The sequence below is a fragment of the Labeo rohita genome, chromosome 18 (genome assembly GCF_022985175.1).
Source record: "Labeo rohita strain BAU-BD-2019 chromosome 18, IGBB_LRoh.1.0, whole genome shotgun sequence".
Lineage (NCBI taxonomy): Eukaryota > Metazoa > Chordata > Actinopteri > Cypriniformes > Cyprinidae > Labeo > Labeo rohita.
In genome coordinates this window covers 11,551,850-11,562,362 of record NC_066886.1, presented here as the reverse complement: position 1 = coordinate 11,562,362, position 10,513 = coordinate 11,551,850, and positions in this window count along the sequence as shown.

The window sequence follows — 10,513 nt, the reverse complement described above, 5'->3', positions numbered from 1 at the left end:
CACCGAATGTTATATCTATGAAGTGGGAGGAGTTGCATCATCTTTTAATGTGTCACAGCAAATATACATCAGGTTAAGGAGTCTCTTAGAGAAATCCACATGGTGTAATTTCTAGTATACAGCACCATAAACTTGTTATGACTCATATGACATTGTATATAAAAATAGAAGGCTATGCTTGTGCCCTGCTGCCTGTAATATTAGTCAAAGCGGTTCTCCTTCAGAAGAGGGAGGAGAGATTTAGATGAGGAGGGAGGCCATTAGAATAATCATTTAAAACAGCGGCATGCGAGTCCTCGGTGTACGATTCACTTTTATGGTTCAAGATGTCTCCCACCTGGCACACAAACAATAAACCTCCATAACAATAAAGACAATGTTTTACATGCAGGCAAGTCCGCACATGTGCACCTACACGCGCTCTGAATCACCCTGCCGAGCCCGTTGAATCTGCTGCTCTGGCCTTTTTTTGGCGCAGAGGCCTCCAGACCCCCCTCCGCCTGTAACGTGTGTAATCATGGCTTTCATTTGGTTACAGGAGCGGAAGGGCTGCCCAGAGATGGCTAGATTAAATCTTCCATGTGTCAGAGGAGAAGAGAAAACAGCATTGCGCTGTCTAGGGAGGGCTGGTGAAAAATAACCTGTCATCACTTTCGCTGGTTTTGGCCGCTCTCTCGGTCCTCTATCGGTTCGGTTGTTCGCTCACTCCGTCTCTCTCTGGGTCTAATTCGCGAGGCGGGGTTTTCAGGGGACAAGGTGAGAGACGCAGGCGGTCTGTAATAAAGAGAGACAGCCTGATAGGAGGCAGATGGAGGATAGGGGAGAAGGAAACTAAAGTAGGAGAGAAGGGAAGATGTCCCTGAGAGAGAGAGAGAGAGAGCATTTGGGACTGGAAGAGAATAAAAAAGAGAAAGAGACACTATGTGCAAAGAGCAAGTCATGTAATATGAGGAGTATTTACCTCTGTTATGGTGCTAGTAAAGACTCCAGACAGCTGCAGAGACGCTCATGGCCATAAATGAGACCTCAAGATGCTGTTGAAAGACAAATCTCTGGGTTATTGTTGCTCTAAACCCCAGTTTGACCCCAGGTAAAGGAACATTTAACACTTGTAATGGGGTTAGCACTCTCTGCTAAAAAAAACAGCTAAAACCTAGAATGTTAAGACTAGATTTTTAACAACAGATACCTAATCCCGTGCCTCATATATGAAAATTAACCATGGTTTTACTACAAATAAAACCAAAAAAACATGTTTACTATGGTTAAACCATGGTAACCACAAATCAACCATGGTTTTGTTACACCAACCATAGTTTAACTATGGTATTTGTAGTAATATGGTTACTACACTTTCATATATATATATATATTTTTTTAATATATTTTGGACAGTGACATAAACAGTTCAGCATTAACAGGAAACATGTCAAATGTTGACTGAAAATGCATCAGTTAGACTGTAGAAAAGACCGTCTTACCTTTATTGTACAAAAAGTCCATTCACAGTATCAAACTTCATAGTATCCACCTTATTTTTCAACGCATAGTAAGCTGTTTTCTGGAAATGTGCGACACTTAACGATTCATTAGCCACTGTAGGGTAATAACGAGAATAACAAAGTGCAGTAACGTAAACGGTAAAACAGTTTGCGCTGCAAACCAGTGTGTTTGTAATTAAGACAATACATTAAAATAATATGGTAAGAAAACACCAGTTTGCAATATTAAACAGCAAAACGAGCTGTTCTGTACAGCTAAATTAGCTGGAAGTGGATGACAACAGAAGCCAGACACATAATAAGTTTACAAAATAGACGCGCCCACTCCTATGGGACAAGTAGGGCGGCAATATATGAGTATGCACAATGTGCTGTTATGTAAACAGGTCGTGTGCTGCGTCCAATTAGTGACACTGACACTGCAAATATGCAAACTAAAACGTTAACCCCAGGGTTTAGGATTAATGTACAGTGTTAAACGATATCGTACCAGGATAAATTGTTAACTCTGGGTAAATTATGAGCAGTGTGAAATGTGAAACAAAATAAACCAGGATTCCATTTAAAGTTTATAATGTCCCAGGGTTAAGTGTTTTTAAAGATAAAACACCTAAAAGTGACCCTTTCATGCACAACAACACAGACATACCTGCTGAAAAAAAAAACAATAGAAACCATCAGAGAAGTTTTAATGGTTTCTACTACAAATACCATTACAAGCATTACAAACCATCAACCTTTAACCTTTAATACCATTAAAAAATGGTTTTCTGTAGTGTGTTTCGTGATAGTGGTTTTAACAAGCCAGCAACAGAAGGCGATCAATTACCAGCAGAAGGGTCATTCTATAATTGTGGGTACATCTCATGTCCGTGAAATATATTTTTAATATATTTTCATCAATATAAAGCCCCGATGCTTAATGTTCTAGAACACAGTTATATTTTTCCTAATCACACTACTATCCCTGGTTTAAGCTGGTCCTTAGCCGGTTTATGCTGGTCATGTTGCTGGTCAAGGACCAGCATAAACCAGCAAAGCACCAGCTTAAACCAGCATCAAAACATACCTAACCAGCATCCCAGCATCAAAACATACCTACCAGCATATGCTGGTTTTCTCACCAGGGATATGTTAAAAAAGCCATATCTTCTGCTCAAAGATGATGTTCATATCACATACAACCCTGGTATACACCTGTCGGATTTTGTAAAGTTGCTCATTAAATTAATTTCATAGTTTTGCTTTCAATTCAATTATGTTATCAAGACATTTGGGTTAACATACCATATGCTCAGTAGTTTTAGGCGTCCATGCTGAGTATAGGCCCAAAACACTAAAGTTATCTGTCAACTGTGTTACCCAGTAAAGGTAACATGATGGACAGTAACAATCATAGATGGTATTTTATGCACATATTCCTATAGATTACCTTTATTTATATAGCACTTTATACAATATAGATTGTTTCAAAGCAGCTATGTAATGTCAAGTTTGGGTTTTTTGGGAAACAGGAAAACTTTTTTATTCACATTGTCAAATTCTAAATGTACCCCTAATTATAGAATGACCCAGAAACCTACAGTGTCCATTACAGTTTCCATTAAAACTAATACAAGTCCCATTATAACCTGTCAGTTTTGTAATGGTGTATATTGTTTTACAGCAGTGTTAAAAGAATGGCTCACCCAAAACTGTCATCATTTACTCACCTTCATGTTGTTCCAAAACTGTATGAATGCCTTTCTTCTGTTAAACATGAAAGGAGATATATTGACGCAGGGGCGGCATTTCCATTTGGCAGAGTCAACTCATCAGCTCATTTGTAAAGACTTAGACCTCAAATTTATGTGTTACATAAGAGAGACGTCAAAAATGTGCAGTGTTGGGGGTTCTCAAGAATTCGAACAACTGCCCTAGGCGATCGCCCACACAGGCTATACCTTTTTTTGCCATGTGATCAGGTTTTACCTGATCAGGAAAGGTCCACAAGGTGGGATTCGAACTTGGGACACTTAAAGTGCAACTGCACCATATGTTGGCACGCTGCCCACAAGGCTATCTGCGCCAACATTCTACCTGTATTTCTGTAACCAGCACAATCACATTTTACTAACAGTAGATGTGTCAAGTCAAGTCAAGCTTTATTGTCATTCCGCTACATGTGTGGACATACAGTGGAACGAAATGTCCTGTCTCACAGGACCACGGTGCTACATAAATATACATAAATATGAACATAAATATACTAGACGTAGAAACAATTTTTAAACCTATACATGTAACTATACATATACTATAAATAATTGACTATACATACACATAACCTAAGACAGACTATGCAAGTAGTTTACATAATAACTGTGCATGATAATGTGCAGAAGAGGTATTTAAAAGTTAGGAAGCAAATAGTGCAAAATGATTTGTGGTGCGGTGACAAGTAAACATTTGTTACGTCTTTATTAGGTCCTTGTAACATGTTAATAAGTGTTAATAAAAAAGTGTCTGGTGCATAGAGAGAAGAGAGCATTTCTACAGGTGGTTTGTCTAGCCCACTCACCTGTAGGTAGCACACTCAGGGGTGCACAATGTTTTATGTGTACATGTAGTGTTTATAGTAAAGTGTCTGTTGCATATAGAGATGAAAGTATGCGTTACTACAGGCGGTTTGTCCAGCCCACTCACCTGTGTGTAGCGCACTCAGAATTGCAAAAATTGTGTTTTGAGTTTTTCAACAGTTTACACTGTGGATGAGGATTTCAGAGGGGGGTGAGGTGGTTGGAATTGAGGGCTCTCACAGCCTGGGGGAAAAAGCTGTTGAGCAGTCTTGCAGAGCGGGCTCTGATGCTCCTGTAGTGTCTTCCTGATGGCAGGAGCTGGAAGAGATGATGGGAGGGATGGGTGGGGTCCTTCACGATACTGGTGGCTTTACCTGAGCATCGTGCAAGGCAAATGTCCAGAAGGGAGGGGAGAGGGGTACCGATGATCTTTGCGGCTGTGTTCACTGTCTGTTGTAGGGTCTTGCGGTCAGCAGCGCTGCACTTCCCGTACCAGACAGTGATGCAGCTGTTCAGCACACTCTCAATGGTTCCTCTGTAGAATGTGGTGAGGATGGGTGGAGGGAGACTTGCCCTTTTCAGCCGGCGAAGAAAGTGTAGGCGCTGTTGTGCCTTCTTGGAGAGTGACATGGTATTGGTGGTCCAGGTGAGATCCTCTGTGATGTGCACCCCCAGGAATTTAGTGCTGCTGACTCTCTGAACAGCCGAGCTGTCGATGGTCAGTGGGAGGTGGTCAACAGAGTTCCTCCTGAAGTCCATCACAACCTCCTTTGTCTTACTCACATTGAGGGACAGGTTGTTTGCACCACACCATTCAACCAGTTGTGCCACTTCCTCTCTGTAGAATGTTTCATCGTTGTTGCTGATGAGACCTACCACCGTTGTGTCATCAGCAACGGTGTAGTACATTTAGTACACTGTAGTACAGTGTAGTAGTCACATTGCAAAATCACCTGTTTTTGTTTAGTGATAGTTGTTCATGAGTCCCTTGTTTGTCCTGAACTGTTAAACTGCCTGCTGTTCTTAAGAGAAATCCTCAGGTTTTACAGATTCTTCCGTTTTCAAGTAAGGAAACACAATGCATTAAGAGCCAGGGGGGTTAAAACTTTTTGAATTTGAAGATCAGGGTAAATATAACTTATTTTGTCTTCTGGGAAACAGGTAACTATCTTCTGTAGCCTCTAAAGGGCAGTACTAAATGAAAAAAAAAATGATATAAAATAAGAAAAATGTACACATCTCCATTCTGTTCAAAAGTTTTCACCCCCGCTTAATGCATGGCGTTTAGCTGCGAAACTTGCTAACTAGCATAACTAACTTGCTAACTAGCATCTGACTGTTACAGCTGATCTGAGGTAAGACGCTCATGTCAATCAACTATCGTGGGAGCGGCCTCTGTCAGTGTGACATCTGAGAATGGCTCGATTTGAAAAAGGGGATATTATTTTTACAGATTAATTAAAAACCACTGCATGGATTTTTATCATTATAGGGTAGATTTGTACATACACTGCCAACACACATTGTTCAAACAACATGTAAAAGTGAAGTTTGCATCTGATGACCCCTTTAAATAACCAGCCTTTCCCTAAGTTTTATACAGCTCTCTACTGTCTACATAAATTTTGAGTCATTGTTTTGTTTTGTTTTTTCAAATCTTTTTAAGTTTTTGAGATGTTGGTCTCTGTAATGTAGGATGTAGTGTTTGAACCCATAAGTAGTCAGGCCTAGAATAGAATACTACATATAAAAACATAAGTAGAAAGTATATAAGACAGCGGGCTGGAATTCACTAGGGTAGCACATTTTACTCTCACATTTCTAATTTATATAATTTTCTACCACAGAAATAGCTCACACCACTAAACGAACCTGTCACCTTGTTTTCATACTAGAACATGAATCATAAACATGTGAAAAAAGATGTGTGAAAAGAGAGATACGGTGAGAAATAACTTTTAGTTGGATGAGGCATGATGAGATACCTCAAGCGAAAGCACAAGAGAGCTGGAGTGTACAGGTTATGCTTTGAAGTGGTTTAATTATTAATACCATAAAGTAAAAGGTTTGTTCTAAAGTCCTAATCAATAAGTATCAGATTTCAGCACAAAACTCATCCCTCACCCAGAGCTGTCAGTATCATTTTTGAGGCAAGATATAACAACCTAAATATTCCAGGATCACAGAAACAATCTGTACTATTGATTTTTTTTAATGACAATGAGTGAGTGGTGGAAAATAACTGGATTGTATAATGAAGAGATTATGATTATGATAATTAGGTGTGAGCATGTCTATTTTAAGTGGGTGAGGGTAGTGATTCTGTGAATGCGATACGTGTGAGGACTAAGAGGTTGAGGTTTTCCTGGTTAGTGTGACCCAGTTAGCTACACCATCTGGCAGCAGAAAAACATCTTTCCCCATTGACAGCCAAAGTATTCTGACAAAAAAAAAATATTTTGGAATAGCTAAGCCAAAAATGAAAATTTGCAGAAAATTAACTCACCCTCAGGCTATCCAAGATATAAATAAGTTGCTTTCTTCATTAAAACAGATTTGGAGAAATTCAGCATTACATCACTCACCAACAGATCCTCTGAAGTCAGAATGAGAGTTCAAACAACTGATAGTTTTAGAGTTTCTTTAGTTGTTATAGGCCTCCTTGGGAAGTGATGTGATCACAGAAAGGTGCAATATGTTTGTGTGAGCACTTTCTCTTCATGTGTACAGTATGCAAGATGTGTGTTTCACGTTTGAGACACACCAGACTGTGTATATAAATACTGTAAACACTCGACAGCCCCTGTAGCATGCAGACCCAGTCTGCACTCGGCACATGAGGTGTGTGTATCCTCAGTAAACAGGGTATAGGAGTGGTGTGTTGACAGAAAAGATCGATACTCGGGCCACTGCTGATGGGAAACGGAACAATCTTCACTTCTGATCCCTCGGTAATAACACCACCAGTGTCACCGACACACATACGCTTGTCACTCAGCCTGATGAGCATCTTACAATCTCTCTCCCAATATCTGTGTGATACTCTACACATTAACACTGCAAAACTAGCACATGCACACCAATAAACTTTTGTGAGATGTGAAGATGCTGAACATGCACGGATATTAAATTACATATGTGCATTATAAGAAAATGTTAAGAATTCCAAAGTAAAAATGCAGTCATGCATGTAAACACATGCTCTTTAGATCAGATGAATCACTGGGATGATTTGGGCTTGAGTCAGCTTGAGGTTCTTACATCTCAAGCTCTATATTCATTCCTGGTTGCCACAAATGTGAACAAGTACTGTGCTGTGTACACTTGACTGAATTCATGAAAGACAGGATTCTAGTGGGAGAGCTAGATTGGATGGGTACTTTTGGCTGACAAGCATAATAAATTCTTAAAAGTATCAATCAAATGTCTGTCAGAGATTGTCACCAAACTCATTTTTCTCCATTCTAGTACATAACGGCCACTTCTTGCAATCCAACTATTCCCTTTATAAAAATCAAATCCTGCCTTACATTTTCTTCATGTAGAATATTAGGTTTTACTCTTAAAATACATCATATCACAGAAGTGAAATACATTGTAAACACATACACTTACACTAACATACACTATTTAAAATTTTGGGGTCAAAACCCAATTTTTTTAATCAATAACACAGTAAAAACAGTTAAGACAATGAGATGTTATTACAACTTGAAATAACTGTTTTATATTTCAATATACACTACCAGTCAAAAGTTTTTGAACACTAAGATTTTTTATGTTTTTTAAAGAAGTCTCTTCTGCTCACCAAGCCTGCATTTATTTGATTCAAAGTACAATTTTGAAATATTTTTACTACTTAAAATAACGTGTTTCTATTTTTATATATTTTCAAATGTAATTTATTAATTTGATGAAAATGCTGATTTTCAGCAGCAATTACACCAGTCTCCACTGTCACATGAACTGTCAGAAATCATTTTAATATGCTGTTTTTTTTTACTCAAGAAACCTTTCCTTTTATTATCAAGATTGAAAACAGTTGTTTTGCTTACTATTCTTGTACTTGCTAAGTTTTGTAACAATATAAATGTAACAATGTAGCAGTTTACTTTCACTTTTGATTAATTTAATAAATAATTGCTAAATGAAAGTGGGCAACTCATAGCATTATAAAAGATTCATGTTAAACATAGATACTCTTTTAAAGTAAAGCTAACTTTAACAGCCCTAAAAATACTATCACATTTTCTAATAAATAAATAAGTTTAAAAACCACCAAAAATCCCTGGCTTAAAGGGATAGTTCACTCCAAAATGAAAATTACTCCATGATTTACTCATCCTCAAGTTATCCTAGGTGTATATGACTTTATTCTTTCAGACGAATACAGTCAAACTTATATTAAAACATGTCCTGGCTCTTCTAAGCTTTGTAATGGCAGTGAATGGCTGGTGAGATTTTGAAGCAAAAAAAAGTGCATCCATCCATCATAAAAAGTGCTCCACATGGCTCCAGGGGGTTAATAAAGGCCTTCTGAGCAGAATCGATGTGTTTGTGTGAGAAAAATATCCATATTTAAAACTTTATAAACCATAATCTTTATAAACCCGAGTCATGTGGACCACTTTTATGATGGATGGATGCACTTTATTGGACTTCAAAATCTCAACACCCATTCACTATCATTATAAAGCTTGGAAGAGCCAGGACATTTTAACATAACTCAGCTTGTATTCATCTGAAAGAAGAAAGACATATACACCTAGGATGGCTTACGGGCAAGTAATTTTTATTTTTTGGGTGAACTATCCCTTTAAAAACTAAAAACACAAATACCTTTGTACAAAGTCATTTTTGTCTCCCATTTCAGCAAAGAAACATTATGTACATATGCATTCTGAAATGAGACTAGAGAGCGATGTGTTGCTCAGGTAGCAATTTGCATTCTGAGAGTGTTAAAATGTACCTTATATGATTTTGAAGATAAAAAGCTGTCTGGTTCATACGTCCTAATGAATCTAAATGTATGCAAAGATACGGGCTAACTTGACCATGTTAACACTGCGCTGAGAGAGGTCTTCCTAAAGTGCACTCTTTACACACATTTAAAGAGAGAAAGAGAGTGTGCGACAGCCAAATAGAGAGACCGTTTAAAAATGCGGGTATGTAGAGATGCACAATTCAGCTTTTCCAGACAGATATGCAGGGGGCAACAGGACAAGGATGAGGAGAGAAAAGAAAAGCAGTAGATGAGTGAAAGGAGAGAACAAAGATGGAAAAGACAGAAATGAAGAGGTGGGAAAGAGATGTGATGTCATGGTAACAGAAAAGTGTTCTTTAAAAGGCAGAAAGGAAAAACAGGCTGGCTGTGGACATACAGAGAAGATAGATGTGAGAGTAATAGGACTTTTTATTTGATGCTTTTGTTCATAAACATTCAAAATCACAATTACATTGTGATGTAATTGCCTTATCTTTGTTCTGTACAACAAAGGGATAGTTCACCCAAAAATTAAAATTAGCCCATTATTTACTCACCCTCCAGGCATCCTAGGTATATATGACTTTCTTCTTTCAGACGAATTGGATTTAGTTAAAAAAAAATGATCCTGGCTCTTCCAAGCTTTAGAATGGCAATGGGTGGGTGTTTCTCTTCAACAGTCCAAAACAAGTCCAATAAAGTGCATCCATCCATAATAAAAATTGCCTCACACGGCTCCGGGGGGTGAATAAAGGCCTCCTGTAGCGAATCAATGCATTTTTGTAAGAAAAAATATCCATATTCAAAACGTAATAGTCACTTTAATCTAGCTTGCACTCACTGTACACGGAAGCAGCTCTGGGCAGATGACATAGGATTTTGGAGTTGCGCATGTGCCGGTGAGTCTTGCACAAACCAGCTTTTGTTTACAGGAGCAAAGGAAGCCAAGTTTTCTTACTTTAGCAAAGGAAAACTAGTCTCGTCTTGGTTTATATCAAAATCCTTCAATATTTATTTTTACAAATCCTCGTTTTAAACTTCCAATTCATAATTTCCATGGCACGTTCGCGTTAATCACGTCTGAGCGGCGCATGCACAACACCGTCGTCCTACATCATCCGCACGTAAAGGCTTTCATGTACTGTTAGTGCAAGCTAGTTTAAAGTGATTGTTACATTTTGAATATAGATATTTTTCTTACAAAATTGCATCGATTTGCTACAAGAGGCCATTATACACCCCCCGGAGCCATGTGAGGCACTTTTTTTATGGATGGATGCACTTTATTGGACTTGTTTTAGACTGATGAAGAGAAACACCCACTTATTGCTATTCTAAAGCTTGGAAGTGGCAGGATAATTTTTAATCTAACTCCAATTGGATTCGTCTGAAAGAAGAAAGTCATATACACCTAGGATGCCTGGAGGGTGAGTAAATTATGGGCTAATTTATATTTTTGGGTAAACTAT